At 37.0% G+C, this 20,819-nt stretch overlaps 1 protein-coding gene across 40 annotated transcripts in view; it reads left to right on the top strand.

Annotated features, from left to right (window-relative positions):
* ZBTB20 (zinc finger and BTB domain containing 20) overlaps positions 1-20,819 on the top strand; it is an 816,756-nt gene that overhangs the window by 686,014 nt on the left and 109,923 nt on the right. For 2 of the 40 annotated variants that reach the window (XM_009200031.4, XM_009200025.4), the window contains exon 1: positions 4,947-5,372. The exons of 37 other annotated variants lie outside the window; for them this stretch is intronic. The gene's annotated coding sequence lies outside the window, so the exon portion shown is untranslated. Of the gene's footprint in view, positions 1-4,946; positions 5,373-7,776; positions 9,999-20,819 lie in introns of those variants that run through there. One more of the 40 variants, XM_009200029.4, reaches the window with a different exon arrangement.

Raw genomic sequence — 20,819 nt, 5'->3', positions numbered from 1 at the left:
ATCTCTAATATTCAAGATAAATCTTGTCCACTATTCTTTTGAATTCAAAATTCACTTAAATTTTGAATTTAGAACGTGTTTTCTAAGTACTTCTTGCTATAAAAATAGAGGCGATACTATGAAAATAACCAAAACAAGTGCTTTTCACTAGCTAATTCTTAAATACTATACCCTCAGATATTATTTTCCAAACATCACTAATCTTAGGATAAAGTATGCCCCTTTTACATGTTGAAAACTTGACACACAGAAAAATTTGTATTTACACATGAAGAACGAAGAGAATTAAAATTTGTTGCTTCCAGCTTTTCTGGGAGATCATCTACCACCATGGCAGGTGTGATGCTGGACAATACATTAAATATACCAGGTAGAGTGGAAAGAGCTTGTCTTGGAAGAGCTCAGTCTCAAGGAATGAGTAACTAACCGGAGGACAGTCACTGAGAGACTGCTATCATTATTACAGGGGTCCGAAAGGTGGGAAGGGGCTGTTTTATATATGTACTGTGTCTTGTTCTCAGATAAGAGCATAGGACTTGACCACTGGTTCTCAAAAGGAAATATGGACTAGTTGGATACAAATCTCTCTATAGCTTGAGAGTCATCTTAAGAACACCAGCTTTAAATGATCTTTTACAGAGGGCCACAAAAAATAATTTGGAGGAAGTTTATAAGGAGGAAGTCTTGGAGAGCTGAACCAGAAAAGATGCTGGAAAGTAAATCAAATTATGAGATATATTGAAATATGGCATTTATTATTATGTGCAGAGTATGCGTGGAATTTTGAACTAAAAGCTGAAGAAGCAAAGATCTAGAAACCTTCATGCATAGTAAATAAATTAACCCTTTATTCTCTTATTTTCTGTACTCCCTATATTTGATGACTTATTCATACAGATGTACACTAAAAAGGCCTAATAAACTATGCTCTACCATGGGTGCATTTACCTGTTCGTGCACATGTTTTAAGCGTATTTTTCTGGGAGTGTTTCTTTAGTATCATGTAGAAACAGTATTTCAAAGGCCAAGAATTCTTTGGAAAAAGGAGAGGGGATTGTGTCTGTTTATGACCGTCCAACTTTCCTAAGCTTATTAAATTAGGATATGTTGTCCCTTTCTTCTATATTTGAAGATTATTCTAGTAATATGTTTGGAGATTTTTTTTAAAAAGCTGCCAAATAAGGCAGGGCTAATAAATGGGTTAATAACTCATTGAAAACCCATACGTTCAATATGCTCTACCACTCAGGACTTAGTCTCATTTTCTACTCCAAAATATCAGAGTTTTCATTGGTATTTTTTTTATATTGGAAACTATATAGTATAAGAAAATCAGCTTATGAGCAGGTCATCAGCTCTGGAAATATCTGCCCATGAGAAAAAAAATGTGATTGGAATTCTGTCACCAAGGAAATGTTTTAAAAATCTGTTTATTTCATTGCCAAACAAAAAGCTTCAAATAGTTATCTTTGTTTTGCAATGACTTTAATTCTTTTGCCCATTCATTTATTACATAGCTACTATACATTGATCATTTAGAAAAAAAAAGCACCCTAAATGATTATGCAAACCTTAAATATAACTATATGTTTGTGTGTATTCATATGCTTTTTTAAAGAGCACATTTGTGACAGGAAGTGAAGAATGGCATAGTCGGGGGAAAATTAAAGAGACACGATGTAATTATCCGAACTGGAATTAAGCCAATTAATAACCCTTGTGCTAACACTACCCTCAAAGTGCTGAAAATGCCGTCAGATATTTAAATGCCCTGGGTGGTCATGGTCAGCAATCTTCCCTTCATCCATTTTCAACACCGTGCAGGGACATGGCTCACCCTGGTTTCTGACAAAGGACTACACCTGAAGTGAGCTACAGAAGAAGGACAGATTCTATAATTCGAAAACAAGATTCTCTCAAGTGGTTGTGCACAAATTATTACTGATCTCCAATGAAATAAAAATTCTAGTGTTTTTTTCATCTGCTCATTCATTCAACACACATTGACTGAATACCTACTGTGTGCCAGTATAGTACTGTGGCTGAGAGTGCAGGCTTTAAAGTCAGATTGCCTGGATTTAATTCCCAGCTCCTCACTTGCTAGGCATGTGATCTTGAGAAAGTTATACAATCTTTCTATACCTCAGCTTTCTTATCTATGAAATGCAGATATTGGTAGTACCTCATTCATAGAGTTCTTGTGATGCTAAAGTATGATTTTAAAATGTAAAGTGCTTAGCAGAGTGCTTAAAGCAAACCAATTAGTAATATGTTGGCCGTCATTATTATGAGCCAGGAAATATAGTAAAATCTGGAAACAAAGAAATAACACAACCCCAGATGACCTAACATCCTTGAAGTTTAGATTTTAGGAATTTAGTTCTAAACTTTATAATCTCTACTGCTAATACTTTCTAGTAGAGGTCTGTATATTAGATCCTTGCTTTGCTATATGCTTTCATGTCGTGAACCTACATACTTTGAATATAGCATACTCAGGACATCCATAATATACAGTTTTGTTTACACCCTCAAGATACGCCTTCCTCCATGATAACTACCATGTAATGACTAGCTGTGTACTTTATATGTTTGCTCATGTCATCCTTAAGACAACCCTATGGAACCAATATCATCACCTTTTACAGAAAGGAAAACTGAGGCTCTCAGAGTAGCTGTGACTTTTGCAGTGTTGTATATAAATGTGTGTTTGCTCCAAAGCTCTTGTTCTTTTTTCTCCGTTCACCAACGCACATTTACTAAGCACTCCACCGCTTTCTTCTGGGCTCTTGCCTATCAGGTACTTTGGGGCTTGCCAAAGGATCTGCCTTTATCAAAATCACTGATTCCTTCCCCCTTTCCACATCAATCGACTGTAGGCCATGTGTTTTAGGCATGGCATAGCAGCCATTGTTGAAGAGGTTGGTGTGCAAATAAATTAAATTACTCTGGCTATGACTTCTCTCAGATTACTTGTCTTTGAGTGGGCTCCCAGGTGCCTGACATTTCTTTCGGTTTTCTTCTTTCTCCCTAAGTAGCAACGTTGTTGCTGAAGCATGACTGAGAGATGGTTTTCGCTTTCATACACACCCTGAGTCTTGTTTTAGGGCAAGAAACCTAATCTCTCCAGTAACATCTGATGGCACTGTTCTCTTCATAAACACCTCTTTCGCCATTTAAAAACTACACCTTCAGTTACCCATTGTCAAAAGGGAATCCTTACCGAACATGATCGTATGTGTCCTCAAAAAGATACCATCACTTTCGTGGGCAGGAAAGATAGTTTCCCCTTTTTAGTAGCTCATTTTCAATTGAAATATATCGGAAGAGTTGTACACACCTAATTCTCCAGGTGGGAAATCTCATCAGTGCTTTAAAGCTACATAGTATGCTGAAAGACTCAATCTCTTTCACCCACAATGTGCCTGTATTTTAGAAGTGAGGTGTATGAGAAAAACCACATCTTCTCACATGGTGATATACAGCAGATGATGTTCATAGAGCGAATTGTAAATTCAGGGTGAGGTCTTTGTAGATCAATCCACTAGCCTTCATTAGCTTGAAAATGTGACACAAGTTATATCTTGCTGAGACAAGGCCTCTACAATATTATATTTTTCTGCTTTTCTCCAAGAATGAATTAAAGACTTAAATCCCTTTTTCCTAGTATTCAAAATGGTCTCTCTCTCTCTATGTATGTGTGTGTATATATATACGTGTGTGTATATATACACACACATACATAAACACATATATAAAGTGGAAATATATTTATATATGTAATTATATTTCCATTTGGCTATTTAAACATTTTGAAAAATTGGAGGTTTGTACACTAACTATATATATAGGTGGAGTAATCTTATTTGGGAGGCAAGGGTGATTTTCATACCTGTTGGGCCACATCTTCAAAGAATACTCTAGGTTAGCTGGTGTGGTGGAAAGAGCACTGGCCTGGTGGGCTTCTGGAGTCCTGGTGTCTAGTGTCGACTCTGGGCCTCAGTTTCCTCTCTGTTAAACCGGGAGGGGCAGAGATTGATCTCTGGGGCTTTTTCTAGCTCTGTATTCTCTGGGTCTGCAAATCGCCTTCAGTGTCTGCCATAGTCTGCCTTGCCAGCTCTGTTTGTCACAAAGATTAATCCATTTTAACTGTACCTTGGAGTGCACCCAGGAGAGGAGGATGGATGGATTGTTTTGCACCTAATATTGCATCAGAACTTTTGCCTTTTTAGATGAGATCGTGCCGTGCCTAAAATCTGTCTGCCTGTCTGCCCACTGACTTTGTCTGTGCTGATCTCTTGCCACGGTGCCTCTTCTTCCAGCATCCATCTCCCTCCAAGATCTAGATTCGGCATCCGACTGTACCTGTCTTGTTCTCTGCAGCATCTGTCTGCTACACTCCTAGACCATCGTTAATAAACTTTCATACATTACACGAAAACCCCTAATATGCTGGCACCTGCACATAAATATCTATGGTTCATGAAACTAGGGGAGAAAACTCCATTTTTTAAAGATCTCTATCTAGTGCCATTTGTATTTGCACTTTTTGTTTAGTTGTAAGTTTTAATAGTTCCCCCTTTGAGGATTTGTCAGTACGAGCAGTATTGCTTATCAGAACACACCAACAGTCTTTTTGTAATATTCGCTTTTCCCCTTTGGTTCAGCCGAGCCTGCTGACAGATCATTCAAATTCAATTGTTTTATGTCTAAGCCGAACAGCTAATTAAAGTAGGGATGATTAACCTGACTGGCAGTGCCGCTCTCCCTCTCGCGCTCTCTCTCCTTCTCCTTTTCTCTCTCTCTCCCTCCTGTTCCAATCAGTCTTTTTCTCACACACTCTCTCTCTCCCCGTCTCTCCTCTCTCTCCCTCTCTCTGCCTCTCTCTCTCCCTCTCTCCCTCTCTTCCCCCTCTCTCTTCCTCTCTCTCTCTCAGTCTCTCTCTCCCTCCCTCGGTTGGTGTCTCTCTCTCTCTCTCTCTCTGTCTCTTGCTCTACTGTTTTTTTTTCCTCTCTCTCTCTCCTAAACGTGGTCTGCTTGCTGATGGCAGAATGGCACTCGGAGATTTGTGCATTGTGTCTGGTTTCCTACGGGCAGGCTGACCCAGTGCCTCCAGGGACTTATCAATAGACCACTCAGAAGAGACACAGACAGGAGAGAGGAGGAGGGGTGGGGGGAGAGAGAGAGAATCAATATCAAGAATAGAAGGAGCTCCGAAGCCATTTTTTTTTTAAAGAAGTATCGGGACTTGGGAGAGGGTGACAAAGAAGGTTTTTCAAAGAGGCAGTGGAGGAGGTTCTAATAAATTTGGAAGGAAACAGTTCCCTGTCTTGGGAAAAGGAGAACTCCTGACTGATTAGCATTCACACCAGGTATGAGATGTTCGCTACCCCTTATCACTGTGTCGCAACCGAGATGGAAAAGCCTTTTTTTTTTTTAGGAGACCGAGGGAGCATGTATTTTGCTGTGTTTGTTGTTGGGGGGTAAGAGGGGCGGCGTGAGAAGCTGTGGGCATTTGTGTATGAGAGCAGAAAGAATGGAAGCAGTACAACGGGGGGTGGGAAAGAGTATGGAGTATGTTACTGTCTTCCCTGTCTTTGTGCACCCCTGGGGGGTTACCCAAGTTCATTTCTAGCAGGTGGATTTAGACGGGAGTTACTTAACGCTTGACCGCCAGTTTTGAAAAAAAAAGAAAAAGAAAAAAACGCTGCTTCCTATGTCTATTAAAGGAAGCTCCAATTTCTCTCTCTCTCTTTCTCTCTCTCTCTCTCTCTCTCTCTCTCTCTCTCTCTCCCTTCTCTTTTCCTCTCTCTTCCTCTCTCTCTTCCTCTCTCTCTGCCCCCCCCCATTCCCTCTTCCCCTCTCTCCCTCTCCCTCTCTCTTCTTTTTTTCCTCTTCTAACCAGACAGCGGGAGGGTTTCTGGCTCCCAGCCAGCCCAAAAGCCTCTAAGTGTTTTGCACTTGTTTCAGGGAGTAGCTGCCCGGGGATTTTTCAGCATTTTCACTAGAGAACAAAGAGTTCTTTACAAAGGGAAGGGTGCGGGGGGGGGGGGGGGGGGGAGTGAGCTTAATGTCTGATATATGTTTTTCTATTTTTATTAGTTTTTCGCCTAAAAAGAAAGAGACAGGAACAGAACATTCACTCTATAAAGACACAAAGACATTCAAAAGAAATCCAGTTATCTTTTCTCCCCATCATCCCAATATATATATATATATGTGTTCATGAAAAAATTAAAAAGAAAAAGACTAATTAAGTTGCATATGTTGCTCTTTTCTTCTCTTTTAATCTTTCCAAATCCAACTGTTCTTATGCTCACTTTATGCTATTTTTTTTTTTTACTCACAATAAAAGTTGTTCAGGATGCATCTTCTGTTATCATCTCTTTACCCTTTCTGGGTCGCCAAAATCTTGTGGAAGAAAGAACCAAAGTCCATCAAATAATCCATTTGGTGACTAGAACATCTTCTACTTTTGCCACTTGAGTAAAAAGTTAATTATGGAATTTGGGTTCCCAAAATACCAATGGGGTACATCAGTTCATTCGATCTCACAAGTTTTTGCATCCATCTGTTTAAAAGGTACCACTTGTGTGACTTGTCAGTTATTAAGAAAAGATAGTAAGGGAGCAGATATTTGTATTTTATTCTTGTTTCTAATTATGTAAATGACAAAACCCCCAGAGAGATTACTTGCCCCATCTATGATACACTAGTTCAAGCAAAATATAGTCTAGATGGAGATTTTGTCAACGATTCTGATTGCCACGTAGCTTTGTGTTCTCCATTTCAATTTTTGCCTATGCATGTATATTTTTACCATGAATTTGTGTTGTAGCAAACATTTCAGAATGCTTATCATTTTCAAATTAATGCTCCAACAAAAGAAAAAAGAAATCATATGTGAACTGTATGTGTAAAATGTGGTAAACAATTTTTCTTTTATATATGCTGTACATTTATATCTTTATGCTAATATCCTGGATTTATAAACCCAGGATAATGTTTTCTTTCTGAAAGTTCTCCTCTTAATGCATTTATATGTTGATTGTCACTTAGAAATCTTTTTAAGGTACATTATAGATACAAAACTAAACAAGGGGAACAATTCTCAAGCTGTACAAAAACCCTTAAATATATATTATGTACCGTTCCTAACTACAGATAACTGTTTTGCTAAGTGGAAAACAGCTACAACAGTTGTTTCAAGAATCAGAAACTCTTTTCTTTTTTTTTTCTATTAACTGAAAATAAAATCTATTCATATCCCTGGGGAGGGAAAATGTAGGGGAAAATATAGATATATACATTTTCCATAATTATAGAATGCATTTATGTAACTGCTTCTTAAGGATGTAATATATATCAGGGCAGAGTTTGATGCTTCATCAAAAAACCCTCCTGGCTGGGAGGTGTGAGTGCCTTATGTTTGAAGTAACTTGATAACAAGGAGTCTTTTCGGGAAACCTTACTATGTATGTGTTGCCTCAGTCATGACCCTCAGAGAAAAAACAAGTACTAGGTGGCCAGTGTTAGCACTTGAACTCGCTGAAAGATATTAGAACTAAGGGAACTTTTGGCAAATCCAGAATTTTCCAGGGTAACTCACTTCTTACAGTTACATGTTTTCTTTAGGAAAATTCTTGAATTGCTTTCAGAGTTTTCTGTATTTTTGTAGAATTTTTTAATGCTTTTAATAGTTCCTAAGGAGAAAAATACTTTTAAAAAGAATGTCATCCAGATAAGAGAAACTCAGTCTTTAAAAAGTTTTATATTGAAGGCAAGAGTTGTTTTGTTTTTGTTTTTGTTTTTTTCCTTTTTGCTTGTATTTTATTTTTTTCCCCCGAATTCTTTTGTTGCTGTGGGCTGTTGTCCCTGCATTTTTAATTTTTCATTTGGTCCCCCCCCCCCCCCTTTTTTTTCTTTTTTCTTTTTCCTTTTGGTCTGTTTTTGATGTGACCAAGGGGGTCTTTGAAAGGAGCAGAGGGACTAGGAGAAGAGGCTGTTACTGAAAGCTGCACTAGCTCTTCTTGATCCCAACTCAGGCAGCTCCTATCAGCTAGTTGTGCCGCCAAGAGTACAGTGACAGGTGATAGCTGTCATTCTGGGATTCTTCGTGGATCTGACCTGAGAGTAACAGATTCACAGTCGAGGAGAAAAGGGGAAAAAAATAGAGGAGGAGGAAAGAAAAGCTCTTTGAGCTGGAATACACTGGCCCTTTCTTCCTGTAGGCAATCCGCTCCAGTTCTTGGCGACGTGTCCTGCACTATCAGATATCATATGACTTTTTATTTAGATTCCTTTTCGGAGAATGGCCTGTTAGGACTCTGTTTGTTTTCTTTTATTTAATTTCCTTCTCCCCTCACCCACTAGTTTTGCGTATCTGTGTGTGTCAGAGCGTGTGTGCGCGCATGCATATGTGTGTGCAATTTTTATCTTTGTTTTTGTTCTGTTGATCTGATGCTTTATTTAAAGACAAAGCTTTAATTATTTCAGTATACTGGTTTAATTATTTGCCAAAAAGAAACCTCATTCTAGGCTTTTTGGGGGGTCCATTTTTAAACACATCCATTAACACATGAGGCTGGAGATCCTAAATGCTTGTTGGTCTGCGCTTGGCCCACTCCCTCACCTTAATTTAACCCTCCCCTTCATCAGCATGCAGGGCAGTATAAGTTAGGAAACACCTGTGCTGAGTTGAGAGAGAAATAAAAGTAGAAGCAACTTCTTCAAATTTGCAATCCTAGTTTCACTTTAATAAACTTTTTTTAATCGTTGATTTTTTTTTTTTTTTTTTTTTTTTTTTTTTTTTGGCACCCTCTGTTAAGCTTGAAAGCATCAGAGATAGTGAACGATGTGTCTGTGGAGCTTTTGTGAGGCCAGCTGAGCACCCTTGGAAAGTAGAGCAGGAGCTGAAATTCATTCAGAGACTTAAGAATTAAGTACGAGATTTAAATAAGATCTGTGAGATCTGCGAGCTGTTCAGGGTTTAGTGATAGATGGTAAAATGGAATGCTTAGGGATATTCAAGGAGGAGAAAGAAATTTCCAACCAGGAACGAAACAAACAGGCATTTCTACTGCAATTCATACTTTAAAAACCTTATTTTATCAAATTTTTATTTTATATATCTCAAAATTTAATCAATTGTTATGATTGCCTTCTTTTCCATGCTTGCTATGAAAAACAGAGGAATTGTGCTGATATTATTACTGGGTTTCTCCTAAATTTCTGTTGTATTTCTTTTTCAGTTTTAAAGAGTTCTGATTTTAGTTAGCAAAAGAAAAATAAAACTTCCCTAGGTATGCATATGGTTGTATACACATTATTCTTATCTATACATAATATATCCTGTTTATATCAGGATATAATTTTTGTATAGTTACATGCAAGACTGCCTTGAAAGTTCAGATGACTATTACATTCTTTAAACCCATAGTTTTTAGTTTCTTGTTAGTTTCTCTAAAATTGTTTTTTACAGACCTTAAATTTGCAATGCCTTATCATAGGCAGAGGTGAATTTTGTTGAAACTTGGAGAAAAATTTATTCCACCCCTTTAAGCATACCCAAAAGGGAAGAGAGAACTATTTTTCGTTCAACAAAAAATTTTAAAAGCCTTTTTTCCTTCAGCGGAAAACTCCAAAACAGCTTTGTCTCAGAACGTTAAACTTGGCATGGATAAAAAAATGTGAGTTTTGCTTTGTTTGAGGAAATTTGTTTTTGAAACAACAATGTTATAAATATTTTTAAATTGCCTGCTGAGCATGCGCTGTATCTGACTTTATTCATAGTTTTAAACACACACCAAAGTGCAGTCTTCTGAATGGCCACAGGTAAGGCTGTTGATTTGTGTGATCTTTCGCAGAGGCACTTTCTGTGGGTCTGTTCAGTTTTCCAGAAGGGAAAAAGGCGAGAGCTGAGTTTAGACCTGGACACCTTTCTAAATATCATAGGCAAAAGCAAATTGCCCCATTAAGGCTTGCACATTACACTTAGGGTAAGTACTATTCAACTTTCCTTTTTATAGGAGTTGCCTGCCTTAACTTTTCAGCTTAATACTAGCAGCGTAAATTAAGAAAAAAAATTAACTCAATGAGGTATTTCACCGAAATAGAAAATTTGCAGATTTTAAAGGGTATCTATTGTGCATAAATTTGGGGATACGAGAATTTGCCAGTGAAATGATAGCAGCTCTGTGCTTACAGAGCAAAGATGTGCTAGTCTGAACATGCCTGATCTCATCTGGAATCGAAAGCTAAATCTAGGTGGGCCTGTAATAATACCAGAAAATGAACACATGTATCTTTCGTGCAACCTTTTTTTTTTTTTTTTTTTTTTTTTAAAAAAAAGCTAGGCTTCCAAAGGGAATGACAAAGAAGCAGGTTCTCCTCTTGCTTAATAAGTAGTCATACTTTGTCTCTGGAGATGTGTATTTCCAGTTGTTTTAGTTGTTTTGTTTTGTTGTTGTCATCACTATCGAAGAATATTCTTGCCTGTCAGTGATTATTAACACTTTCCATTTTTCAGAATGCTTTAACTCTGTTTGATGTTTCCTCACTTGGTTACCTTTCTCAAGTCTGCGATGACCCTCTCAGGCTTTGCAATTCTTATCGATTCTTACCAGAATATACTTACTCATTAGCTGTTTTGTTATAGTTATGGTGGAGATAATCTTGTTTTTCAGGCCTTTATAACTACCCAAACCAATTACCTTTTGAGGTGAAATTTCTCATAGTTATCCTTGACACAGAACTGAACTTGTCTTGAAAAGGCTTGAAGAAAATCCAATTAGCCGTTTTTTGAAAACTGAATATTCTAATAAATGCAAATGAATTATTTTACAAAATACTTATTGATGTGCAATGCTTTTCTAATCTGTTTTTCTTTCCGTGCTTTAAAACAGAACCTGAAAATGTGTTAAAAAGAAAGAAAAAGAAACCTGCCAGGTTAATGCTGATATTTTAAACACCCAATTTAAAATAATTCTCAAAGTTTGAATTTCTTTGCAACATATTACCTTTCAGTGTCAGTCAGTAATACCTGTGCAGGTATATATATACATTCACACCCACAGGGATACATGAGTCCACTTTACACTTACATTAATTCTATTTTCATCTACAAGAGAAAAGGTTAGCGTTACTGTAAAACTTTTGTTAATTCATTATATTTTATTTTTCTATAATAAAAAAATTCACTGAAATTGCTTTTATCCAGTTATATATATACTTAACACCTATTTATAGTCAAATATTTTATCTTAATTTATAAAGTATTTTTGTAAGTCTTATACGCTGCTGAATTTTATGCACCTATGTGAACGTTTAAGTTTTTTCTGATACAGTTTGCTTTGTTCCAAATCTGTTAACTATGTCAGAAGTTTTTTTCTTTCCCAATCTAGAAAGAGTATGGCCACCTTTTCCTATATATGATATCTGTATGTCTTCAGTATTCTGAAGAAGAGACTTTTTAACCTGCAATCTCTTGGAAAGCTTTCAAACAAGTGGGAGAAGTAATCTTTACTTTGCTTCTCCTCGATCCATCTGTTTGCCCTCACTGTACCGCCCGTCACTACCAGCAACCCTAAAAAAAAAAAAGTAATAAATATGATATGATAATTTTTCTGATCACAGAACCAGGAAATACCAAAGAAAATTGTGGCATATGTAGGAAAATGCCAAGAGCTTCTCCAGTAAGATCAGCTGTTTTTATACTTTTTTTTCCCCTTGAATTTTGTTTGTGACTTTTTTGGCTTGCTGAAGCACATCCCCATAATCTTACGAAGCCACAGCAAATCCCCAATGCCACAACAATACTGTGCAGCCGGGGAGAGGCCAGAAGAGCTGATCCTGGGTGGCTGCAGGCTTCCCCAGCAGCGGTGCAAGGCAGGAGGAGTAAGTAGGCTGCTACTCTTTTCACTTCTTACCTAGGCTGCCCAACCTGCCAGGTAGAGATTTTCTTTCTGGAGCTTTCTCTTCAACTGTCTGAGGCATTTCCTTCAACAACCAATGACTTTCTACCTCCAAGAGATGGTTCATATAGCAAAACATCCATTTTTATTTTATATTGCAACATGGAAAGCTTTGAAAATCGGAAGAGCAAAGGAAAGGGGCTCAGGGTATCTGAGAAATATCCAAAATGGCATTAGGCTCAAAGCTGTTTTTTGTGGTTGCTCAGGTCTGTAACTTTTCTGTTCTCTCCTGAGCCTCTAAGTGGTTGAAAGTAGTGAATGGGATAACTATAGGGTACACACTATGATCTAACTGATTCAGTAGATGGAGCTCTTCTCCTTAAGTCTGTATTTAAATTAACGTCCCACTCTAGTTTGTGGGGCTCTCTTTTAAGGTGTGTCATACTACACACATAAAATTGAGGCCTGCATAGCTAGAGAAGAGATTTCCTGGCGCTTTTCGAGAGACATGAAGCATTTGTTCTGAAATGCAAACAGTGCAGAGGAGCACAAGGGTGGGGTGGGAAGGGAAATGGAGTTTACCTATCTAAATTTCTCCCTGTGTTTGTTGATATTCTTAAGTGTGAAATTAAATCCTAGCAGTTATTGTGGAATACACTTATTCATTAGCTAATTTGTAAATGTAGAAAAATATATTGCACATGCAGGATTTTGGTGATATTTATTGCAGATCTTCCACGCTATCCGAACTGTGCAGAACTCCTTTCATTTGATTCTGCAAAAGCATCTTAATACTGTAATGCAGTTGTTTCATCTAATTAGTCCAGAGAACCTGAATAAAATGTTACAAGCTCTGAATTGTGACAGCGCAATGGAGGGCAAAGTAGGTGTGTTAGTAAGGTGCCTTTGTGGAAGCCAAAATATTTTCAGCAATAACTGAAATTAGATTTCCAGTATCTGTTTTAATGGGGGAAGAGCTACTTGTTTATTTCTTTTTAAATTAATTGAAATGAATAATTGCCACAAAATTTTTGTCAGTGTTACATTGTTTTGGGTACCAATAGAATAAGTTTGATCATGTCTCTTCTGGTACCAAGTGCAGAAATATATGTAAACTGTATGTAATAAATTATCTTCCTTAGCGGAATGTCTTCTCACAGATTGGAGATATTACTGAATATCTCTTGTTAAATCTTGATAAGATCATTTGGCCAAAGTAGAAATGGTCTTGGCTTTAGTACCAAAAGAAGTAGCATTTTTAAAAGACTTGGATTTCCTTTGCATACCACGTGTCTTGAGTTTGATACAGTCCAGGAAAATAGAGAGGATGAGACGAAATTATTCCTAAGCAGCCGCCGTAGGCCAAATACTGAAACAGTGCCAACCTGGACCAATCAGGCCGGCTTCTCAGAAGATACATGCTTTTGTCAAACACTTACATGAAGAAAGAGAGAGAGGAAGTTCGTGAAACTGTATTCGTATGAATATTCTTCACTGATTTCAATAAAGTCCATGGTAATAAATGCAATGATTTTTATTCTTTTGTAAAGCAGAAAATCTGAGTTTTTCTGGGCAGCTAAGGATCTCTAAATGTTGTACTGTGACATCTTTTAAACAAAACTATTCTTTCAAATTTAAGCAAGTGAAAAACTTCTCACAAAGAGCAAAGAATAAAATTGATGGAAACTCAGAATCAATTCCAAACCCATTTCTGGCATGATGAGAATAACATTTGTGCTGTGTTTAAAGTAGTTTAAAACAAGAAAATGATAAAATGATCAATATACTTAAAGCCAAAAATAACCAGGAGAGAACAATCTGTAATCCATTCTCAGTCCTGAAACCCTACACTACTTATTGAACATGAAAATAAACAACTATATCTTTTATAAGGTGGCACTGCAAACCTTATAACATATAAACAGCAATGATGAGATGCCAAGCTTTCAACCCTTTATTTAAGCTATGTGTTTAGAATTTAGTTGGGCAAAAATTTCTGGACTTTAAACTATTATACATTTATTTATTTCTACATACCATGACCATAAAAAGAACAAACATTAAGGAATATATAGATTGTCACAGTGAACTACATTGCCACCTTACAGTTTACGTACTCTGTTTATTTTAAAAAGAGAAAAGGTTTTAACTACAGCAAAAGAATATTTAAGGTTAGAAAGTCAGTTAATTGCTCAATGTGGAACAGATTTAATATTTCTTTAAAAATACCTCGACTCCTGACTAATTTATTAAATTCAACACATACATAAATAGAAATCATACATATTTTATGCTTATTGCTTTAATGGATTGTTTTAAAAGACTAACTTGACACTAATAAATTTTGAACCTGTGGATTCAAGGTCAGTGAAATGCTGCTGTCCAAGTTTGCAGAATTCTCTCTAGACTTAAGATTTTGCTCTAATAAATTTCTTACCAATTTTTCAGAGTCACTTGACTGGGTAGGTATTTATTGGTCAGATAAAATAAAATTGTCCATCTAGATTTTTTAAATTCTAGCTGAAGAACTTAAAATAACAACAAATTGCACAGGCAAGCAGTTTCATTGAACTGAGGTGCTGTAGGAATGATGATAATTCTAATGAGCACTGTGACGAATGTAACTACAATGAAGCACGTTTGATTACATCAGTAAGAGTGAACTCAATGGGCAAGGTCAGAAGGGTGAGACATAGAAGTCATGACAGAGTGCGGGCTAATGAGTAAAGTTATGGGAGCTATTTAAAGCCTATAGCTGGGTGCAAATTTAACAGATATGGAAAGTAAGAGTCAATCAATTCTAAAAATGGACAGTACTTTTTCCTATAGGATATAATTAACTGTAGAATTTACTGCTGCAGGGATTTATAACATCATCATAAGCTTTGGTTGTCCAGTGTGATAGTAGTTGTAAAGAGCTGTTATGCACATCTGCTTAAAGATTTATATAAGTGTAATTGTGACAGCAACTTGTTATGCTATTGTTTGAAGTTGAAAAGTTCTGCTTTAAGTGTCGACAAAGCAAATGTCAGCATCATAGAATCATAATCACTGTATCTTGGAGCTTGAAGAAGCTTTAGATATCTCAGTATGGGTGAGTGGGTTAACCAACTCTTCAGAAAGGAATATTGGAATATCTGGTCAAGGACCATGTAGAATTTGAAAATACATATGTATTACAGTGGTTTATATTTAGAAAACAAAATTTACAAGAAAAACTTAACAAAATAGAGAAAGTAAATCTCTACAAAATTATCTGAACTAATGGTACTGTATATTGTATTCTGTGAACCAGGAATTTTAAATAGGGAAGAGTAGCAAGATTTATATTAAAACGAGGTTTTATTTTTATCAAAAAAAAATTGGTGAGGGAGTTGTCCAACAGATTAAGAAATGATATTCAGGCTTAAACTACTCATTTTGCCAATAAGAAAACTTAAGAGAGAACTTAAGAAAACTTAAACAGAGAAGAGATAAAATCTTTTCAAGATGAGCAAGGCAAAACTGGGACCAGAACTCAAGTTTTGTAGCTCACGTTTTCTTGATGTACTCCTATGCCAAAAGACTGACCACTGAAACTAATTTATAAAAATAAAAAGTAAGTGATATCCCACTTTGAAGAAGTGGAAGAAACCAGACCCTCAGGGTTTCTATTTCTGTGCCAGTAACCTCACCTCAGATGTGGCAGGGACAAATATGTGTGATGAGGATAAGGCATTCTGAGGAATGAAACAGAATGCACCCAGATGCATGGACTCCCTAGAGACGCTAGAGTTAACACTGCTGCCCAGACCTCCATAGTCTTGTATCTCACCTTTTTTCTCCCTCTATCCCCACCAAAAAATAAATAACAAGAAAAGAAAACTTCTGAGAAATTGTAGTCAGAAGATCTTTTGGAAAGAAGTATTTCTTTGTAGAAATCTTCCTGTACAGATTGGTATATTTTACTGTCTTATCAAAGTATGAGTTCTAATGAGACATTGATGATTCAACAGGTTTATGAACATTACAAACCGGACTAATCCTTGTTTCCTAAGCACACGCATTTTCCCATCCATATTCTTTTTCCTCTAGTATTCCCAAATAGAAACACATTCTGCCTTCTTTATTTCTACAACACTTTGTATCTTTTAATGACCCCTGTCATATTTCATTTTATATGCAAGCCATTTATGTATTTATTTGGAATGTAAGGAACAGGTCTACATAATTTAGGCAATGTACTGAATTTTACGGGGCCTCACTTTCCACATCTGTAAGGAGAAAAATGACATCTGCCTTCCTGGGATACTGTAAGAGTTCCATGAAATGTAGTATGTAAAGTGCTGAGCAGAATGACTGGTACAAGGTTATCACTCAGCATTGCTGTTAGTGTTCCTGCTACTATTACTTATTAATATTCCCCTGCCTCTGGTTCCTTCCCATTTATATACTTCTCAAGGTCATAGATTGACCTAATTCATTATCTCCTCATGCAATGAACACAATGATTTTTACGTAACAGGAACCTAATAAAAATATATTGAATCTTTTTATAAAAGAAGTCCATATTGGACCTATTATTTCCCTACAAAGATCCTTATAATCCTGTCCTGGAAGTTTAAAATAGTGGTGGTCATGGCCATTGCCTGACCCATGTACATTGTAAAATACAATAGTGTTCCTTGCTGTGGACTGTGGGAGCCACATGATTTTTCAGGTTCCCCACAGACCCCCAGCCGCTTAAGGTTGCTCTTTGCGGCGTCTCCAGAAGTGTCAGCTTATTTTTCTGGTTCATGTGATTAATGAGCTTGTTATACCTCTGTCTGTAGCCTAAACTAGAAACTTTCACTTTGGAGAGCAGGTCAAGATATCGAATTTAATTTTGGTTGCATCTGTTATAAGCCAATTGTGTATTCATTACATTTATAGATTCCCTCTTCAGCCATATATTTTCATGACTGTTGAGAGCACCTGAATCTGTGTTGAATGTCCTTAGAGTTTACTTTGGAGACCTGAAAATGAGACAGTGAGATCTTTTTGATAGCTAGCTGTCATCTTTGGCATTTTCTTCCCTTTAGTGTGTAATCTGGTCTAAATTTGAAGAAGGGGGCAAGTATAGCATTTTTATCTAGCTTGAATATGGCATCGTAATTCTATATTAATGAGGTCAATGGTAAATGCAGTTCAGCTACACATTTCTGTTTTTCCAGACGTACAAACACATTCTGTGGAAATAGAAAATGTCTAAAAAATGGAAATGATAAAATAACTTGAGACATGAAAGGGTAGAGATATAGCATTAAATGTATGGGTTTAGCTGTTAGCAGAGCAACATACAAAGTGGACTTTGAGTGTGTATGGATCTTGCCAGTCCTTCAAGGTTTCAGTGAATAGCAAGAAAACGAAAAGGAGGTAGATCACATGAACACGGCAGAGGAGAGACTGACAGCAGGGTGTGCTCAAGTCAGGAGGAATGTTGCATTTTAATCAGCCAGAAGTTCCATTTATTTGAGAATGAGCTGGTATTTGTGAGGGGAACAAGGTCACATTTAGTAGAACTGGTAATTCAATAAAGGATTTTGACTTTGCCAGAGTAATGGTGTTGGCATCAAGAGAAGAAAGTTTTGCAGATTTCTGTGTGTGCACTTGCTGTTACTGGTGTTCCTGGTGGGTGGCTGAATCATCCTGATGGCATTCAACAGGAACCAGCTGCTGAGAATATTAAAATGCAAGCATTTATTCCTCTAGAGAGACAGTAGCATCTGCAAAGTTTTCCTATCTTGATAGTACAGATAATCCCAGGGAGCATTCTCTAGTAGTTTTCACTCTCTTTTCATTTATACATTTTCTTTTTATCATTAGCATTAGTATCTCAAGTTCTAAATGAAAAGAAGAGTGCCTGAGTCCTGAGTTCACAACAGGCTATAGAGCTGGATAGTTAACACTTGGCCAAGAACTTGGTATTGCCTCTTGGGCTTTACCTTGAATTGTTATCTAAAACGGGGAAACTGACATTTCCCTCCCTTGGCCTGTCTTCAAAGCAAAGAGTCATCCATACTCCTAGTCTTCAGCGAGCTCCATCAGTGTCAATCCTGCCCTCCACAACCCCCACCAAACACAGGCTTTGGAGCTTTTCACTTTACTTATAAAATTTGTAAATTTGTTGTTTTCCTTGTGTGTTTATACTTTATTTGTTTGGTTGTTTTATTTTGTTTTGTTGGTGGTGTTTTTTTGTTTTGGTTTTGGTTTGGATTTTTTGAGCTACCATCAACAGTTAGGGGAAAAGGAGTTACAAAAAGGAGGTTTGGACTCAATAATCTTCCAGGTCTTTCCGTCTCTAATATTTATGAATAATGTATTGAACTGATGGAAAAAATGTTGAATATGTTCATTATGAATTATATTCACCAGTGTGTTGCCTAGAATATAAAAGAGCAAAGCAGTTGCCACGTAAGTAGTTCCTTACAATAAATGTAGTGGTACAACAGAGCTCTGTATCCCTTCCCATTCCACTGAGCGTTGTCCCCAAACACACGCGTTACGTGTCTGAGTGGCAACTGCAGACGGGGTGCTTGATGGGATGACAGCCAGCCAAGGTTCTGACGGGTACAGGGACATTCGTAGTGCAGTGGGTCTTAAACAGAAGCAGCCTTGATGAAGATTTTGATAGTGCAGTTTCCTTTAGGAGAAATCACCGAAGCCAGTTTCACATAGCAAACATTACTCAAGTGTTATCATGCTGCAGGGGTTACAGCTCCTATCAGGAGAAATGAAACTTATAATTTTGCCCCTGATTTTTAAAAAAGCAGCATGAATAACTAATTTGTCAGCAATGTTACATTCTAAGTGAGCCAGAGTGGCAGAAAATTCAGAACTATTTATTATATTTAGCTTCAAAATTCATTATATGCTTGTCTCTGTTGGTTTTTCTTCATAATTATGTTTTGTTTAGAATTTATCAAAATAAAATTGTATTTTCTAAGCATTTACCAGATGACATTGGGAAACAGTAACCAGAAGCATGACAAGAGGCAAGAAATCTTTTTAGTCACACAAATAATCGACAAAAGAGATAATAAAGAGTTAAAATAATAGCAAAATAGTTTTCCCCTGGCCAAAAAACCCTGAGGCCCATTTTTTATCAAATATGTCGCCATAAGTGATATGCAAATATGTGTCAAAATAGAGAAAGACCATCTAATGTCAGGGACTCACAGGGGACAGCCCTAATGTTGAGGATAGTTCCAAGTTAAAGCAGTTCAACAGGAAGGTGCACAGAAAGCTCTGGCTTTTGTCTGAGATCCCAGGAGAATAGCAGGGTGTTGATGAGCAGGTTCTGCCTCCAAAAAGCTGTACCTTCCCGTGGTATCGCTTCAGAGCCTTTGGACTAGCTCTTGCGAGAGAAGGGTCCAAGACATCACTCGTACCAGTATCAACTTTATAGTGACATTAATTCAAATAAACTGTCCCAGCGTTATCTATCCTTTTGCCTTTCAGAAATGAGCTTTTTTTCTCCCCTTGTACTCTCTTTAGGAGCTGAAACCCATCAAAGCCCATGAAGAGTAAGTGTAAATTTAGAGCAACCACATTTATCAATAGTTTATAATAATCTCAGAGGAGAAGCAGAGAGAGGAAGAAAGTAAGAGGGAATGAGAGAAATAGTGAAATTTTTTTCAGGAAAATTACATTACCCATTATTTAGATCAAGTCACTCAAAAACAATAAAGGATACCCAATTCCATAGTGGTATAATGTAAGAGCGGATGTGGCAGGATTTTTTTTCCCCCAGCTCCACCCTTCCTTACAGAACAAATCGCTTAACCTATCTGTGTAATAGTGTATTTGTCAAATAAATAGAAAACCATCTATCCTCATCTACTTCACAGCAGTATTGCTAAGGTTGATTGTGCACACATATATTAATGTATATATTGTAGCTATCTATTTACAGCAGGGGAGAATGATTTTAAAATAAATGAATCCGAGTTTTATGTGTGCATCTGTTGTGAAGGTCAGTCACTTTTTAAAAAAAAAATAAGACCTTTTCTGCTAATTACCATTTGTTAAAACACTTGAAAATGATGACTGAGCCTACGTCACCTCTGTGAAATGGAAGGCTTTTGAAATCTAAGCATGATTATAGAGATTCAAACACATTTCCATCTACTTATGGACCCTAATGGCCTTATTCAGAGCAGTACAAACCTATTAAGCCAAATAAAAGATTAGCTTTGCCAATAGATATCTTTTTTAAAAATCCTAAATCAAGGATATAGCAATTGGTCTAGTGTCAAAGTATAATTCTGGCTGTAGGAGTGAACTGGTTCTCTATATTAGATATTTTTCTTTAATGGGACAAAGATAACTAGAAAGGACAGAATTAAGTTTCAACCTGTACAAACATCCTAGGCATCTGCCAAGTTACTGGTCTATCCACTCAAGAAGTAGGCTAAGTATATATAAAGTCCCTAAGATCATTGGAAAAGAGGCCACATTCATTTCACTTTGGACTGCTGTTATTCTTTTGATGTTGGTCTGAGCTCTTTAAATCTCCCCTTTCTTCATACATACATACATTTTTTAGACATCATGTTACTCTCCAATAGCTTTTCCCCAGGCCCATTCCAAGCATCCAGGAAAGAGAAACTTAGCTTCCATGGAGAGTGAAATCATCACTTCAACTTAGCATAATAAGAAAGGGAGCAAGCATACTGTCAGTGAAATGAGGGAGTTTCTGCTGGACTATGACCAGATTCTCCTGTTTCCACTATTTTTTCTCAAACTGAAAAGAGTTATTGTGGTAATTCACCTGCACTTCTGAACCTCTGTGCATACACCCAAGACCTACTCAAGGTAAACCCAGAAAGACATTAAGAGCAGACTTTCATCCAGGGGACTCAGCTTCTTTTTAGTGACTTCTGCTTG

The sequence above is a fragment of the Papio anubis genome, chromosome 2, assembly GCF_008728515.1.
Source record: "Papio anubis isolate 15944 chromosome 2, Panubis1.0, whole genome shotgun sequence".
Taxonomy (NCBI): domain Eukaryota; kingdom Metazoa; phylum Chordata; class Mammalia; order Primates; family Cercopithecidae; genus Papio; species Papio anubis.
The sequence above is the reverse complement of the archived record's forward strand: the minus strand, read 5'-3'. Positions and strand labels throughout refer to the sequence as shown.